The sequence below is a fragment of the Dermacentor andersoni genome, chromosome 9 (assembly GCF_023375885.2).
Source record: "Dermacentor andersoni chromosome 9, qqDerAnde1_hic_scaffold, whole genome shotgun sequence".
NCBI classification, from domain to species: domain Eukaryota; kingdom Metazoa; phylum Arthropoda; class Arachnida; order Ixodida; family Ixodidae; genus Dermacentor; species Dermacentor andersoni.
The window spans coordinates 32369592-32385920 of NC_092822.1; the positions used below are offsets into that span (position 1 = coordinate 32369592).

Genomic DNA, 16329 nt, shown 5'->3' on the forward strand with positions numbered 1-16329 from the left:
ACGGCGATGACGCGTGGCCCATCTGCTCTCGACGGAACGGGGCTACCACCCTTTCCTTCCCCCCAGCGCGAATGACTGAGGAACAGCCCGCACCGTAGCGGCGAGAGGTGGCTTTGTTTCGGGTAGGCCGCGAGGTGCGCGCGGTGCTCCTCCTTACCGCTGAGGTCGTGTTTGTCCACACCTGTTGCAGCGACAAGTTCTTTTGCGAGTTCACGCATGCCAAACACTCGCGGACAACCAGAGCAAGTCATGCGTACCCTATACCGGGGTACCGCATTGCGGTACCCCGGTATAGCAGTGACTCAATTTCTGTTCAAATTAGAACAATGACTCTATTTTTGTTCACGAAACACTATACAGTGTTTCATACGCATTCTTAGTTTTTAAAACAGATCACATGTTGGAAGTTTGCGTTCTTGCTTTGCACCTTTGAGTGACGCAAAGACACCTGTGTGGATTAGAGAGCAAACTGTAGCGGCCGCTCTTTCCAGTTTAGATTGAGAGTTGGAAGTGGGAGTCAGGAAGACATGTAACTCGTATTCGGCAGAAAACCGACTGTCTGTTTGGGATGGCGTCCCCGGGGGGCAAGACAGTGGTAATTCAGTAGGAGAGGCCTTCGTCCTGGAGTGGACAGTAAAATATCACAGTTTCGCTGTAAAGGTCAAGCAGTGAATGCGATTGCAACATATTACACGAAGTGTAAGACTCGTAGCTGTAGGTACAGAATGAAGTAAACGTGAGCTAAGTAAAAGCGAGCTGTTGTGCTAGGAGTCCTGTGTTTAAATCCCGCCATCGGACAATTTATTTTTTTGTTTATTAATTAAACCCAACGTCTTTCTTACCAACTTTACCACCACTTTACCGTATCAGGTACGTTTCAACCTCTTTCCTGAGCCAATCCCTGAGGTAGTTAGTGCACAGTCGCACCAATAAATTTACATCATTTTCATGTTTGAGCTCTCTTATTGGTTCGCACTTTTAATATTTATGATTTAGCAGGGAGCTTTAGCTCAGGTGCTCCTATATAAATACATGTAAAAGGAGAACTCGTTTTTCTCGTCAACCACTGCACCAAATTTGACGAGGTTTTCAGCATTTAAAAGAAAAACTTAGAATCCAGTGACTGTTTGTTTACATCTTTAATTTATGTCGTCAATTTGTCATTAAAATTGGCGAAAATTACAAATTTTTAGAAAACTAAACTACCCTGTTTACAACTCTAACTCAGCAATGAAAAATGGTAACACTGTTATGTGTATTGGATCTAATAGTACATCTGAAGCGGACAAAATTGATATGTTACACATGAATCTCAAAAAAATTAGTAATATGGAAATAAAGCTTTTGCAGAACCCGCGTAAGATATAAAATAACATACCAAATTTGTCCACTTTTATGATCTAGTGGATGCCGTTTACAGAACAGTGATATCTGTTCGCGATGCAGAGCTATTAATGCGTAAGCTTCGTGCTCCCATACTTTTTTTTTTCAAGCTTCCAAGTTTCTGAAAATCTTTTTAACAGTGTTCCGGCTCTAAATCGAAACTGCGCTTCCAACAGGTACTAAAATTTAAATTTCTCTTTCAAATACAACAAATTTCATTAAAATCGGTCCTGGGGTTATCTCAGAAAAGCGTTTTTTTTTTCGTTTTACACGTATTTGAACAGGCCGCGTCGGAGTTGGGCCTGAGCTAAAGCTTCTTCTCAAGAGGAAGGTTTAGATGTTGCATAAGCGGGTATTGCTCAGTGCGGGTAAGCTGTACCTCAGATACCTGAGAAACAGAGCCCTGTAGAGTTGTAACATTGCATGTACCGACACACCCCACGTTTTCCCTCCAAGAAATTTGAAAAGGCGTGAAATGGGCCTTGAGGCGTTTCTTCAGGTAGGCCACATGAGGAGTCCAGCTGGGTTCTCTATCAGTGATCACCCCTAAGAATCTGTGCGTCCTGGCGTGACATAGATATTTCCCATTGATAAATATGGCGTAGGAGGTCACTGGCTTCCGCATAAACGTGACCAGCGCACATTTCTCAGGTGATATCTGGAGAGCTTGTTCGCCAAGATAGGCCGATATTTAAGGCGCGGCTCTCTGAAGCCTCTCGCCAACGTGAGGACGTGTTACACCTGACGTCCGCAGGCAGATGTGATCGGCATACGTTGATATCTGGACCGTACTTGGTATGGGTTCCACGAGAGCGACAAGAACAAGGTTGAATAGTGTGGGGCTCAAGACGCCACCTTGGGGAACACCACGGTGTGTGTAGTGCTGAGAGGTCGAACCGTCATCGGTCTGCACATAAAAAGACCTCATGTTTAAGTAGTCGCGGATCCACCGGTACACTCGGCCACCAAGACAAACGGATTCATGGGCGTCAAGTATATCGCCATGAGCAACATTGCTTTAGGCTCCTTTTACGTCCAGAAACATGGCGACAGATAACCGTTTACATATCTTTTGATGTTGGGCGCAAGTGACCAGATCGATGACATTATTAATGTTGAAAACCGGCCATAGCGTTCGGATAAACCTTGTAGCGTTCCAGGTACCACTCCAATCTGGTAAAGATCATGCGTTCCATCACCTTCCGTATACACTCCATCGACAAAGATGCACAAAACTGTATTCTAAAGAAGCCAAGGGCTTCACATAGAAAGTTTGGCTACGTGACAGTGCCCACAGAAACAGTTCGTGTGTATCGTGTGTACGTGTGTGTTTGTATGTTTTCTTTTTTATTCTCTTTTTTTTTCATTTTTTTATCCTTTTCTCTCTCTCACCTATCGCATACCTTTGCCCCTCCCCCAGTATAGGGCAGCCAACCGGAGATAATCTCCGGTTGACCTCCCTGTCTTTCTTTTGCCTTTCTTTCATTCTCTCTCTTTTGGAGAACTTTCACTGAGCCACAGGCGGTGCGAATACGAGAATTATGAAATTCGTGACGTCACATAGCCTCCCGGCGCCGAGGTGTTGGGGTGAAATAAAAAAAAAAGGAAAGTAGGGCTCAATTTCCTTCTTTTTAGTCGACAACCTCCTGCCGCGAAATTACTCACTTTGAACGAACTTTACGCCGACTGGACTCGAGACCGTTCACCGAGTCAAAGATACTCGGACCGTGGCCACGCCCGTCACTGGCTCGAAAAGCGATTCGTGCACTAGTGCAGTACGTGAAGTGCACGACCTTAGGAGACCGTTTATAGTGTCCTTGTTTATGGTGTCCCTCCCACACGTACTCAGTGCTTACTCTCTCCCTTTCTTCCTCTTTCTATTCCCCTTTCCCCCCCAGTGTAGGGTAGCAAACCGGATGCTGTTCTGGTTGACCTCTCTGCCTTTCCTATCCTTGTTTTCTCTCTCTCTCTCTCTATTGAACGAATTTATGGGCAAAAACTCATTTAATGTTTCTCTTCAGTACCCATTTAACGTGTTGTCCCTTCAACACGGGACACCGTGCAGGAGAGGGGTTCGCTTTGCACATGCGGGGTTCCTTTCAGGGGACACAAAGTGAAACATTGAATCTGTTTACACTGATAAAGTATTTTTCTTTCTAAAATACTATCTTTGTTAATTTCGTGGTAGTAGACTGATTACTTGAAAAAGAAGTCGAAGACAAATAATTTTTTTTTTTACGTATCCCTCCAAAACATTAGCGCTGGTACGTCAGGTCAGCCTTATCAACGTATACTCTTGTATTTGGGTTCGCACCCTCTCTCTGTTCTTTCTCTCTCTCTTCATCTCTATACCCTCTTCTCCCAGTGCAGGGTAGCAAACCGGACGTGCGCCTGGTAATGACCGAAATCAGACGTCCAGCGAGGCCTTTCCTCTCTCCTACTTGTCTGCCTCTCTCTCTTCGTCTTTCGACTGTCGTAGCGGCTCCGGAAAAGTAATTAAAACATACTAATTTCAGTATCTGGCTCATTCAAAATACAGATATAGTCGGTTCTTATAGGTAAAAAAGTTGACTGGGCCCGCGCAGATGCCGTTAGAATAGATGATTTCACGGCGAGCTAGTTCGAGGACTTCAAGGTGGCGTGGCCACCCGCTTTTCGTTGTTCTGTTTTTTTTTTCTGTCTTACGAAACCGCTTGTCACGGTAAGATTGACTTTTTTGTTGTCGTGTCAGGCTAATTTACTGACACAACTCAATTTAACTATCTCTTCAGCGCCCCTTTCTCATGCACTTGAAACACGGTACACGAACTCTTTTTTTTTCTTTGTGTTCTGTCATCGTACGAATGAAGAGAATACGACGAGACATCAAGCGTGGCCTTCGAGATCGCAGTCGCGTGCAACTCAGCTCAGGTGCGATCTCGGAGGCCACGTTTCAAGTAACGACCCAAACGTGGTCAGCCTATGTACACAAAAGCCTCAACACACGAAGTGAGCAGCGTGGCGATCTCAGCTGGTCGCGTGCGGCGCGTTGGGGTGTGTGTGACAGAAGACGCACTGCGCTAAACGACGCATAACGCTATTAATGACCGGGAGGGGGTACACGTGCGATTGTGGCGTAATCGTTGCACGGAGGTGGGAGCGGGCGCGCTAATGCGTTGCTGAGAGGCAACGGTCAGTGACACGGTCAACGTAGAGGCCAAGAAACGGTGAAGGTTCTCGGAAGAAGCGATGACCAGCTCGCCCAGCGGAAGCCCTCCAGAGATGCTGGCTTTAACGTACGAAGCGTTTTGACAGACGGCGTGGTGCAGAGCCCCAGTGTAATTTGGGCTACCTTGGTTCTTTAGCGTAGCTTAGTGCGAGTACAGGACCGCTGTTGCATTCAAGCGCCATCGGAATGAGACAGGTGGTTCAAAAGGTGTCCGTGATACCAGGGAAACGTCATTTTGGCCATTACGATTTTGTCTTTAATGAATGAATGAATGAATCAATCAATCAATCAATCAAGCAGTCAGTCACTCATTCATGAGACGATCAATCAGTCAGTGAGGGACACTACCGAGCAGTCGTTCAGCGAGATAGTGAGAGAATTCATATAGTCAGTCTGTCTATCTGCCTTTGTTTATTTGTTTATTTATTCATTTTTCATTAATTTATTTTCGCACAATAGCTTTTTGTTGATCACCTGTCTGCGCCAGCCGGCCAGCCAAGCCAATCCAAACAAAGCCACATCGGTCTATTGGTCGGTCAGTCAAAGAAGATGGCTTTCTTAAGAGGCATCACATAGCGCAAGTGGAACTCTACATGCGTAAGTGTGCAAGCCACTGAAAGCGGTACTTAGTGTTCTAATATTCTAGTAACCTAGTACACTATAATAGTACTCGCCACCTCGAAGGCTAAATGCGTTGGCCCTGCTACGGATACATTTTCATCCTTCCTTTTTCTTTCCTTTCTTTCCTTTACGTTTTTAAACTGTGATTTCTCCGAGCATGACCAATTTCAAGATTTTGGTATCGTCAATGCTACTAAGCGATAGTGCGCAGAATTAGGGCACATGCTTTGCAGTTAGAATGAATAGCTGATCGCAGAAGAGTACGATTCCGCACCAAAGAAAACAAAAAAAAAAACATTATCTCTCTAATACGAGGACGCTCCGAACAAAAAGGACGATCCTTGACTGTAAAGTAAGCCTTATTAGAGAATACCGTTAGAGTCGCAGAAAAAAAAGTTAAGCAAATGCACGCTATTGAGACCGATAAGATCAACTTGGAAAATAAGGAAAGTGAACGAAGCCGAGGCAATCGTGAAACGCCAGTTGCCCCGAAACTTAGCCTTTATTTAATTAAATTCCAAGCGCGCGGCTTCATTATCTCGTAAAGCAATCGAAGATAGAGCTATTCACGTAAAGTTCAGCTTACTTCACATGCTAGAGGCCTCCGAAGCCTCGCACACGTGCTGATGGCTGTGCTGTACATATATATTTAGATCAAGCACTGTCAAGACTCCAGCGCGCTTCAGAAAAACAAAATTAACGAGAGATAAAAAGCAAAAGTGTACTTCCAGCAAGTACCGTCGACACTCTTATCAAGTGCTCTAGGCTCAAGGCGTCCAAGGCTTCCTCCCCTTCACTCATTTCGAACAAATATTCAGTGGTAGCTACACCAGCCGCGGCCGCTGTAGCGGTACAGCCTATTAATTAATTGCCCTCGTGGTTGCCTCAGGGCAACCGGGAATACAAATATATGCTTAAAGAGGCGCTATGTAGGAATGTTAAGCCTGTCATGGGACCGAAAGGCAGTTTCACATCGAGCAACGGTTGAAAACGTGTGTAACTTTTATTCCTGGCCCTGGAGATTACACTTTTCTTTTTTTCACTTGGGTTGCCAGGCGGCACACTTGTGCGAACACAGTGAAAGGCTATTTAAGTTCTAACCTATTTAGCATAGTAATTAAATAATAGTTGATTTGCTGAGTTATTGCTGACTCATTATGGTAAAACAAGTTAGAGCGCCAAAAGCAACCCCGCATACACGCCAACACCCACACACGCAATCACTTCAAAAAATAACTCGCCCCCCCCCCCCCCTTCGAAGACACACATGCTCCAACCTGCCATTTTATTGATCGAAAGTACACCCAAATTCAAAGGAAGTCACGCATGCGCACTTAACGTGGAAGCCACACATATATCCGAATCCCGCCGACGCATACGTTGTTGGAGCCGTGAATATAAAAACAGAAGAGATTACAGCAGGAAACGGCGCCTGGGGATATCTGGGGGGTCACTTTGTAGTGATCGCGTGTGTGCGGCTGTGTGCGTGCATGGGGGTGTGTGTTTTGCGCTCTTGCTTGTTTTTCCGTAATAATTCGCTAAGCTATACCGAACTGAACATTCAGTCCAGCGCATCAAAAACGCTCCTACATGTTATGCGGTAGATGTCCCGCGCTTAAATTGGAATTTGGAGTTATTAGAATAGCGTAGCGTAGAGAATTTGTTGGGTATCGCATGCAGGTTAAGTGGAGTTGAATAGGAGTTAAAGTGGAGTTAAGGTGGAGTTGAAGTGGATGCGGAGTTGAAGTAGAGCTGGAGTGGAGTTGAAGTGGAGTTGAGGTGATGACGTGGAATTGAAGTGGAGTTGAAGTGGAGACCGGCAAATGCCAAAACGCCACCATTACCGCGATCGCAGCATCGGCAAGGCGAGAAATCGTACAAAAATCGAAGATGAGCTGGCGACGTGGAGGCGCCGCCAGTCTCTCGCCATTTCGTCGTTCCCTCGTCGTTTCGCAAATAATCTCATCCAAGGCTCACAGGGGTTGACGTGTATCACAGCGTTTCGAAACCAGTCGTAAAAAGCTGCGGCCACAGACGGCGTGCAAACAACGCCATCCGCATACAATGCTAGGCGCGTGCCGATCCACATTTATGACAATGATACCGGCGACGACGGGGCGTATTCAAAATAGCACTGCGCGATAGCATTACGCGAAAAAAAAACTCTTATCTATTTTCTCGGTTCTTGTGTGTTACTTCTTTTCCAGATCTCTATTCAGGGCTCGCTGCTGTATCTACTTATTTATGCTCGCTGATAACACTTGACGTGAGCTGACGGTTGGGCACGCTATACACTGTCGTTTGCTCCGTGTGCGTGGTCCGTCTGCTTCTTTTTGTGTTGCCGTCTGCAATTAGTGTGTTGCCGTCTGCAGTTAGTGCGTTGCCGTTTGCGGTTTTCGTTATCGGAAAAATACGGCGCAGCAATGCACATCACGCGATTAAATACGCAGGACTTGTGCGCAATGAAGCCAAGCCCCTCGTAATTGTGCAACTATAGCGCTGCCGTGATTACGAACCGTCGGGTGACGGCGTCCGTGTGGACTGATAAAACGGCCGTCGTTTCGGAAGGCACTCGAGTGTGGAAAATTGCAGCACGGAAAGGCGCATCGCCTTTGCTTGTAATTATCGTGTACTTTTCCTCTTATCTTTTCTTTCTTTTTTATTATTATGGTTATCTTTCTCGTTGAAGGCGTTCAATGCCGCTTGATTATCGTCTGTTGCGCCGCGTCTAAATATAGTGCCAATAGATGCGGCATCTGATCGAATAACTTCACCAACGCCTTTGTTTTTGAACTTTGAACTTACATAGATTGGTGCGAATTCCAATTTCCTAATTCGAATTCATAGGAAACGTGGAAGTTATCTCTGCATGCGAATACTAAACGAATTCGAATAAAATTTACAGTGTTTAATAAAGGTATAAGTTAAGTTTTACAAACTTTAGAAGGGGAATTAACTTGCCCGGAAATTTCAATTGCTTTTGGAAAACGGGAAGCATTATACATGGCACACTGTAACGTCGAATTACGAAGAGATACCTAAATTTTGTAAGAGGCAATTGTTCTATCTATCTATCTACATGAAATTCTTATATCGGTTACATAAATTCAGGCGGGTAGCGGTATATTTTAGAAAGGTGTGTAATATTTCGTATTGTCCATTTCGCCTAGGATTTCAGTAGTTTCATAAGTAAAAAGAAAAAAAATAAGGTAGGACTATTTGATCTCTCAACGAAACTACTCTATCGCAGAAGCAACGGCCACTGAGTGCACCAGGGGCATGCAGTGAAAGTAGTCACAAAAATATTTGTAAGAATATAATGTCATACGAAATGGGCATCAAATATAAAAAAAAAAATTGCATTTCGACGCATCTCTACAAGAGCCAAAGGTCGAATTTGTTTTATTGAGGAGATCATGCTCATATATTGTTGCAGCGAGAGTACTTAGCCAGCGGGTTGTTGTTTCGTTGCGTAATTCTGTGACCGACACATCTAGGCTGGTAGTGCACATGGGTGTGCCGACCTCATTAAACGTGTGCCGGCCTCTGTTGAGCCGTTCAGCCACATCGCGCGGTAATGTGTAGTTCCCGTGAGATGGAAGCCTTCGGGATTCGTCGAGAAAAACCGCTTCTCCGCTAAACGCTCGTTCTCGTAAGCATCTCGCTATAAAAATTACCTCATTCCCAATATCAAATAACCCTTATGAAAACTCCGATGTTTTGAAATGTCATATGGGTCATGTCGCATATGAACATATGTGTTCTCATGTGTTCCGATGGGTATCCTATGTGTTAATATAGTCCAATGGAACGTGCCCCACCCATGTGATATGTGTGGAACATGCGGTTTTCATATGAGTCTGTTGAATATGAAGCATACAGTATTCTTTTTCGACATATTTGAAGCGTCACAATGCTTTTGTGCTATTATAGGTATACAACAAAGCATCGTGGTGGCTTAATAAGCAACGAAATCAACCTGATTCACTGCCTCTCTGCGAGTGTCAATGATAATTTGCATAGAACGCTGCTGTCCATTCGATGCTGACACGTCTGTATGCCTTTGTTTGTCATTTCTTGAACTTCGAAGGAAATCCTATTGCACGCTTAAAACGGGACGTCTTCCCTGAGTTCACCCAAACGTTATGCTGGGCCGCGACAATAGGGACTTATTACGCAGTTCCCGCCCGTCCTCACGTGTTGTTCCTCTATTCTTTTCAAGCAGTTCATGAAATTATTACGCAGGCATGTTACTAGGCCCTATTTCGAACAGTCTTTCGGAAGTTTCTCAGCTCTGTCTGCGCTTGGTTACGAACAGCGTCGGTTTAAGAAGTCCGGACAACATCTCTGACTTTGTTAATGGGCGCTTCCGTTATTGCATGCATAGTGGTATTTGGAACACACACCCCTTTTGCTGCTTAGTTCCTCGAATGTTAAGTATCTCAAAACAGATTTATTTCTTCTCTCTAGATCGCCCATGCTTCACACAAATAACAATAGTAAGTGAATAAGCGGGGAATAAAGAAAGTCGTCCTATTGAAAAAAAAATAGAAAAAATAAACATAGATACAACGCACATGTATGCAATCTATATGAATCGGTTAGTTGCCTGAAGCTATAATTTAAATCCTATAAAAGCGTTAATCTTCTACGTCGCGTATTGCAGCCCAACGATTTAGCGCCTATCTGGCAACATGGGCAGCGCGCGGAGACCCTAACCGCGTGCCCCCCTCTCCACTCGACCGTGCATTACACCGACTCCGGGATCCGAGCAATATTCCACGCACCACATCGGGGATCGGCTCAGTTTGCCAGTATAAGGCCTCCGCGATCGGTGCACTTTACTCGGTGAGAAACCGACCAAGCAGAAGCGCCAAACCACTGAAATGAAGGCTTAGTGAGATTGGCTGTAATAAAGGACATATGCACTTGAAGACCTACTTTTGATGCAGTGGATGATATTTAGGTGCCGTTTGTTCTTTCACTGCGTAATTTCATAGAGCACAGAGCCGATCGCCGTCACATACGTGGAAGTAGTTAAAGGGAGTGACAAGCAATTTTTATGATACCGTTTTGTTCTCTCTCTCTCTTTTTTTTTTACTACAATGAAAAACTCACCAGTCAGAGTGTCGAATCATGCAGTGGTAACGCGGAAAACGCAGTGGTAATTTTTTTTATCCAAATTTTTCTATCTGCAATTCGAATCTAGTCGTTCGCAGGAAGCACGCCGGAAACTGTGACAGATGAGCGCGATAGCGATTATACGCCGGCATCGGTGCGAGGCAGACTACTAGCTACAAGTGCTGTCATGGCGGTGAGAAAGAGCTATTTCTTCTTGGTGAAGCTGACTTTCCCGCGATTCGCGTTTTCCGAAGCTGTTAAATTATTTCTACAATTACAGCCACGCACTTCCGTGGTTTCCTGTTCAATGTCTGGGGTCATTAACGAGTCGAGGGTGTGTTTTTTTTTATCCAAGTCAAGCTAATTTCTTTAAAGTGAAGGCGACGCTTTTACACGTGATACGCAGTTCACCGTGTTGCTAGTGCTGCCATATTCACGCGTGCGCATTTGATTACGGAACCATGTCCTCTCTGGGAGACCTAAGCGAGCTGGGAGGAATGATTCTAGCTTGTATGCGCGATCAGAATGTCGTGCGCGTACGACAGTAATCGTGTGCGACGCCGCACATTGAGAGATGTGCGCGCCACTCGTTGTTACGAACAATATTTTACTTAGAAATACGCATGTATATAGAATGAAGCGCAAAAGCCTAATAATATACGAACTGCAATTTTAAGGAAATTTGACAGTCACTTTAGCGTATACGCTAAAGAGTATCAAGGGCCGGCTATGTATGCCAGGCTAACCCCGCCTGCTTCAACATCACCACCACCACCACCACCTATCAAGGCGAAAGCCTGCGCGTTCACGAGACATTCGTTACAATACTTTGACATTCTCATTCGAATGCGCCGTTACTTCCTATTACTTGTGTTCTCTTTACTTGCTCCTCTCTTGTTCTCTTTTTCGCTCTCGCAGGCATGGCCACTGATTCTGCGTGGTTAACGGCACGTTAGATCGGTTCGTGGCAAGTCTATGAAGACCATCAAGACACATACGCAGGTTTGCTGAATTATTTTTTATTTTTGTTTTAACGCTTTAATCGATGAGGGTAGCTACACAGACTTGTATACATGGTGCCGTCTACTTTCTTGTAGCGCAGGAAGAATGAGAGGGACACGAAAAGGCAAATTCGACAAACACACATTTCTTTCAACTTTCAACATTTATTTCCACTTCTCGCACGCATACTTTTGTACTCCTCAAGGCGTCATAAGACACCTGTACATTGCTCGGCAAATATGAACAAAATCGGGAAAACCACACGCAGGCACCTTTGTGGCCACACCGATTATTTTTAAATGTGTCCGTTCGACGCAAACAGAGATAATCGAGCTCTTTAACGATAAGCAAATCGATGGCTCACTGGCGTATGCGCTTGAATTTTGCTGCCATAACGCCGGATGGTCGTCGGATTTCCATCTCCTTTTTCAGTCTAATTTCCCCCTTCCCCAGGGCAGAGTAGCCTACCAGGCTCGAGAAGAACTTCAGTGTGGCCTGGTTGGTGCTTGCTGCATATCACATTGACCGCTAATAAAGTACCGCCCTGTCCTCGTTTTGTGTTTTCTTTCCCTGTCCTCGTCTTTGTTAGTATAGCTACCGCGCTCAGCCTGGTTAACCTCCCTGCCTTTCCCTAATGATCTCTCTCTCTCTCTCTCTCGACCCATGAGCCATCTAAGGCTTTCGCCTTAATAAGTACGCTGTACTTAACGACGGAAAGCAATAAAATCCCAATAAAGAAAGCCGTAAGGCAGGGAGATAGGATCTCTCCAATGCTATTCACAGCGTGTTTACAGGAGGTATTCAGAGACCTGCATTGGGAAGCATTGGGCATAAGAGTTAATGGAGAATACCTTAGTAACTTGCGATTCGCTGATGATATTGTCTTGCTTAGTAACTCAGGAGACCAATTGCAATGCATGCTTACTGACCATGGAGTCGCAAAGCAGAAGGGTGGCTCTAAAAATTAATATGCAGATAACTAAAGTAATCTTTAACTGTCTGGGAAGAGAACAGCAGTTTACGATAGGTGTCGAAGCACTGGAAGGGGTAAGGGAATACATCTACTTAGGGCAGGTAGTGACCGCGGATCCGGATTATGAGACTGAAATAATCAGAAGAATAACAATGGGCTGGGGTGCGTCTGGCAGGCAGTCTCAGATCATGAACAGCAGGTTGCCATTATCCCTCAAGAGAAAAGTGTATAACAGCTGTGTCTTACCAGTACTCACGTACGGGGCAGAAACCTGGAGGCTTACGAAAAGGGTTCTACTTAAATTGAGGACGACGCAGCGAGCTATGGAAAGAATAATCATGAGTGTAACGTTAAGGGATAAGAAAAGAGCAGATTGGGCGAGGGAACAAACGCGAGTTGATGACATCTTAGTTGAAATCAAGAAAAAGAAATGGGCATGGGCAAGACATGTAATGAGGAGGGAAGATAACCGATGGTCATTAAGGGTTACGGATTGGATTCCAAAGGAAGGGAAGCGTAGCAGGGTACGAAATGGTACGAATGCAGAGAAGTCGGCCTGAGGTACAATCCTCTAGCCTGCTATACTGTGGCGCTTGGGGATTAGAGGAAAAGAAAGAGGAATAAGATGGGTGACGATGACGAGAAAAGGAGGATATAAAACATATAACAAGCAATTAGGCTTACTCAAAGCACAGGGTCCAGAGACGTACTTCTTAACAAAGTCAAGTAAACTCTGGTCAAGTGAACCCTGGAAAACTAGACTGGCAGCCACGCCGAGGGCCTAAAATAACGTTATTTTTTATAAAACAAGAACAAAACAAAACAGAAAACAAGCTATTATAGTTTGTTTGTTTTTCCACACTATATGGTTTACAATATGGTTAGAACCTGGAAGCAAGTCTAAAGATAGTGTGAAAAATCTATTGAAATAAGAAATGATGATGAGGGAATGTCTATTGCAGAGTTGGGGTTATCATAATGAAAAGAGAAAGAAAGGGCAATCGCCCACGACATGCTGAGGTCGTCAAGTTCGCTTAACCTCTTCAGTCTTCCGTTACTCAGTCGGGTACCCAGCTTTTCATCATTTTCAGAACTACGTCACTAGCGATTAGGTAACGTATTCGTCTCCGGATGTATAATCAGAATTCATGAGGAGTATGGGAGTAGTTTAAGTCCACTATCCCCGTCAGTTCTCTATTTTTTTTTGGGGGGGGGGGGTGGTAATTCCCACCAATCTGGCTTAGGCTGTCCTGTCATGACAGAGGACGAAATGCACCGGTCAAGTGCCTTGCGAACCCTGCAAGTGCACACAAAAATCCAGGATTCAACACCTTCAAAGTTCTTGCGTGCACTAGCTGATTAACTCTGCCGGACTTCATCTGCTCAGCAACAACATCACACCCCGTAGACGCCATCATAAGTTGAGTATAAATCCTTTTCATCATCGCCACCGAGGCGTTTAAGTAGAGTTTAAATGCCCGGTCACGTCTTGTCCTTATGGCCAGCTCAATTCCTTTTATATGTTGTGAATTATTGATTTTGTATTGCATCTTTCTTTTTCCGTTTTTCAACGAGAAGAAAGGGGGTTAACCGAGGGGCCCGATTTTTATTAGTCATATCATAAGAAGCCAAGAAACACTGACACCAAGGGCAATATAGGGGAAATTACTTGTGCTTAATAAATGAAATAAAGAAACAATAAATTAATGGAAATTAAAGTGGATGAAAAAATAACTTGCCGCAGGTGGGGAACCGAACCCACAACCTTCGCATTTCGCCTCTTTTTTTCATCCACTTTAATTTCTATTAGTTTATCGTTTCTTTATTTCATTTATTAAGCACAAGTAATTTCCCCTATGTTGTCCTTGGTGTCAGCGTTTGTTGGCTTCTTGTGATTTTTCCATTTTTGTATCTTGTACTCAGCCCATCCCTGCGGTTGCCCTTCTGGGCTGCCACGTGTTGAATTAAATAAATTAATAAAAAGCTAAATAAATAAATAAATCACACCTTTTTCTGTGTCGACCAATAAAAACGCTTTTTTTTTTTTTTTTTTAGGAGGAGGATCACGCATATCCAGTTACTCTCTCTACTCAATCGGAGATGCTGACCTTATAATCTAACCGAAGTATTCAAACAAAAAAAAAAAGGAGGGGGGGAGGGCAAGGTCACTAGTAGGAAGCACCGAGTTTAAAAGCGATGCGTTCCTGAGCAGTTTTCAGGCATGAGGAGCTCAAAGGGTTAAAAGGTCGCGTTGAGGACTCCAATGCACGGAAAAAGACGCTCTTGACGAAACTGCAACAAGATGTCGAAAAGCCGGACGAAGCCCGATCTCTCTCTCTCTCTCTCTCTCTCTCCAAGAACTCGTGTCGCGATTTGCACCGCGTTCCTGAGCAGTTTTCAGGCATGAGGAGCTCAAAGGGTTAAAAGGTCGCGTTGAGGACCCAAGGCACGGAAGAAGACGCTCTTGACGAAACTGCAACAAAGTGTCGAAAAGCCGGACGAAGCCCGACCTCTCTCTCTCTCTCTCTCTCTCCAAGAACACGTGTCGCGATTTGCGCCGCAGTATCGGACCCCCGACGCCAGACTGGCGGACTCCCCGACGCCCCCCTAGCCCAGTTTTACACTATCGAGCAATCGTCGCTCAACTCTTTGGCGCGTCTGGCTTACTGCGGAACATCTTATCGGTCGAGGAATGTTTCACCGTGAATAGAGTTATCTCTGCCCAGCCAACGGATCGTGCATTTCTCTCGCCGCTTGTTGCTCGCCTTATTCATTTACACACGTCTTGCATGATACTTTCACTGCTACACTTTCGCTGTCGCGCAATCGGGGAACGATACGGGCGTACCCTCGCGTGTGTGCAGGCGGAACGGAGCTGTCCTTGATGAGTCGAGCATCTCTCGAGGCTCCTCCTTATCTTTAGTGCTGATACAACTGCGGATAGGCGCCGTAGAGACGTACCCGTGCCTTTCTTTTTGGTCAGCCGTCCTACGACACCTTCGTCTATAACGCAACGTCCCGTTCATTGTCCTAACTTTCAAGCCTGAAAGCTTGGCAAAAAGGATTAAACGTAAATGAGAGATCTTGTGACTTTAACCATTTAAGGCACTGTGTACACAATTGTGTTCGCCGAGATTGTGCATCAACGGCGAAATCAGTGATGAAAGTAATGGTATTTAAAATGCGTCACATGCATATTGGAACACTTCTAATTGGAATTGTGCTACAAGCTTGAATAAAATCTTTTAGTAGAATGAGTGGGAAGGTAGACGGTAGGGTACTTTTGCTCGACGCGAGTTTGTCGTACGCAGCGGGTTCACGTCTTTCATTGTTTTTCACGATGTGTTGCACGAGGCATAATTTCAAGCGGCTGGATAGGTAGGTGCTTTTGAAGCCTGCTAGACATGAAATAGTTGATGTTCTCTGTCTGATGTTCCTTTAGTGAGTTTTTCTGTGGAGTCCACATTCTGCACACTTGACAAAGCTCCTGAAAGAATTGAAAATTCTGATGATATTCCGCAACTGTACGTCTTCTTATGATCTTGAAGATTTAGGAAATGGGGTTAAAATAAGTTTTAAATCAACAGAAATAATTGGCACCTGGATGGGTTAATCAGAAACGAGTGGTGTTAGTCTGGCAGAGACATGGCACCTCTAGGTGTCGGGTGGACGGCCGACGTGGCGCACACCGCCAGCGCACAAATACACGCAGCAGACTGACACGCACACAAACAGCTACACCAGCGTGGCATCAAAAATGGAGAACGAGCTTTTGTAGAATGAACCACCGGACGTCAACCATGACGCGGCGCAGAAAATTCGAAGAAAAGATAACAAGAACAAATTAGGCCATGTGCCCTGTTCTCCATTTACGTGTTGCACTATGAAGATCCGAGCGCCTATGGATGCCAGTTTGAAAGAAGATTGTCGAAGCACGCGCACTGAGTAGCTTCTACGAACAAGTGCGGGCGCTTACTTCCGTGCTTATATACCGAGAGGCCCTGACTCTAAAGGCTACCTC

At 44.9% G+C, this 16329-nt stretch overlaps 1 long non-coding RNA gene across 1 annotated transcript in view; it reads left to right on the forward strand.

The window, feature by feature from the left end:
* Nucleotides 1–10678: 10678 nt before the first annotated feature.
* The window catches only part of LOC140213293 (uncharacterized), a 90696-nt gene continuing 85045 nt past the window's right edge, over nt 10679–16329 (forward strand). The window contains exon 1 of the long non-coding RNA XR_011890288.1: nt 10679–11335. This is a non-coding gene — a long non-coding RNA (uncharacterized lncRNA). The remainder of the gene's footprint in view (nt 11336–16329) is intronic.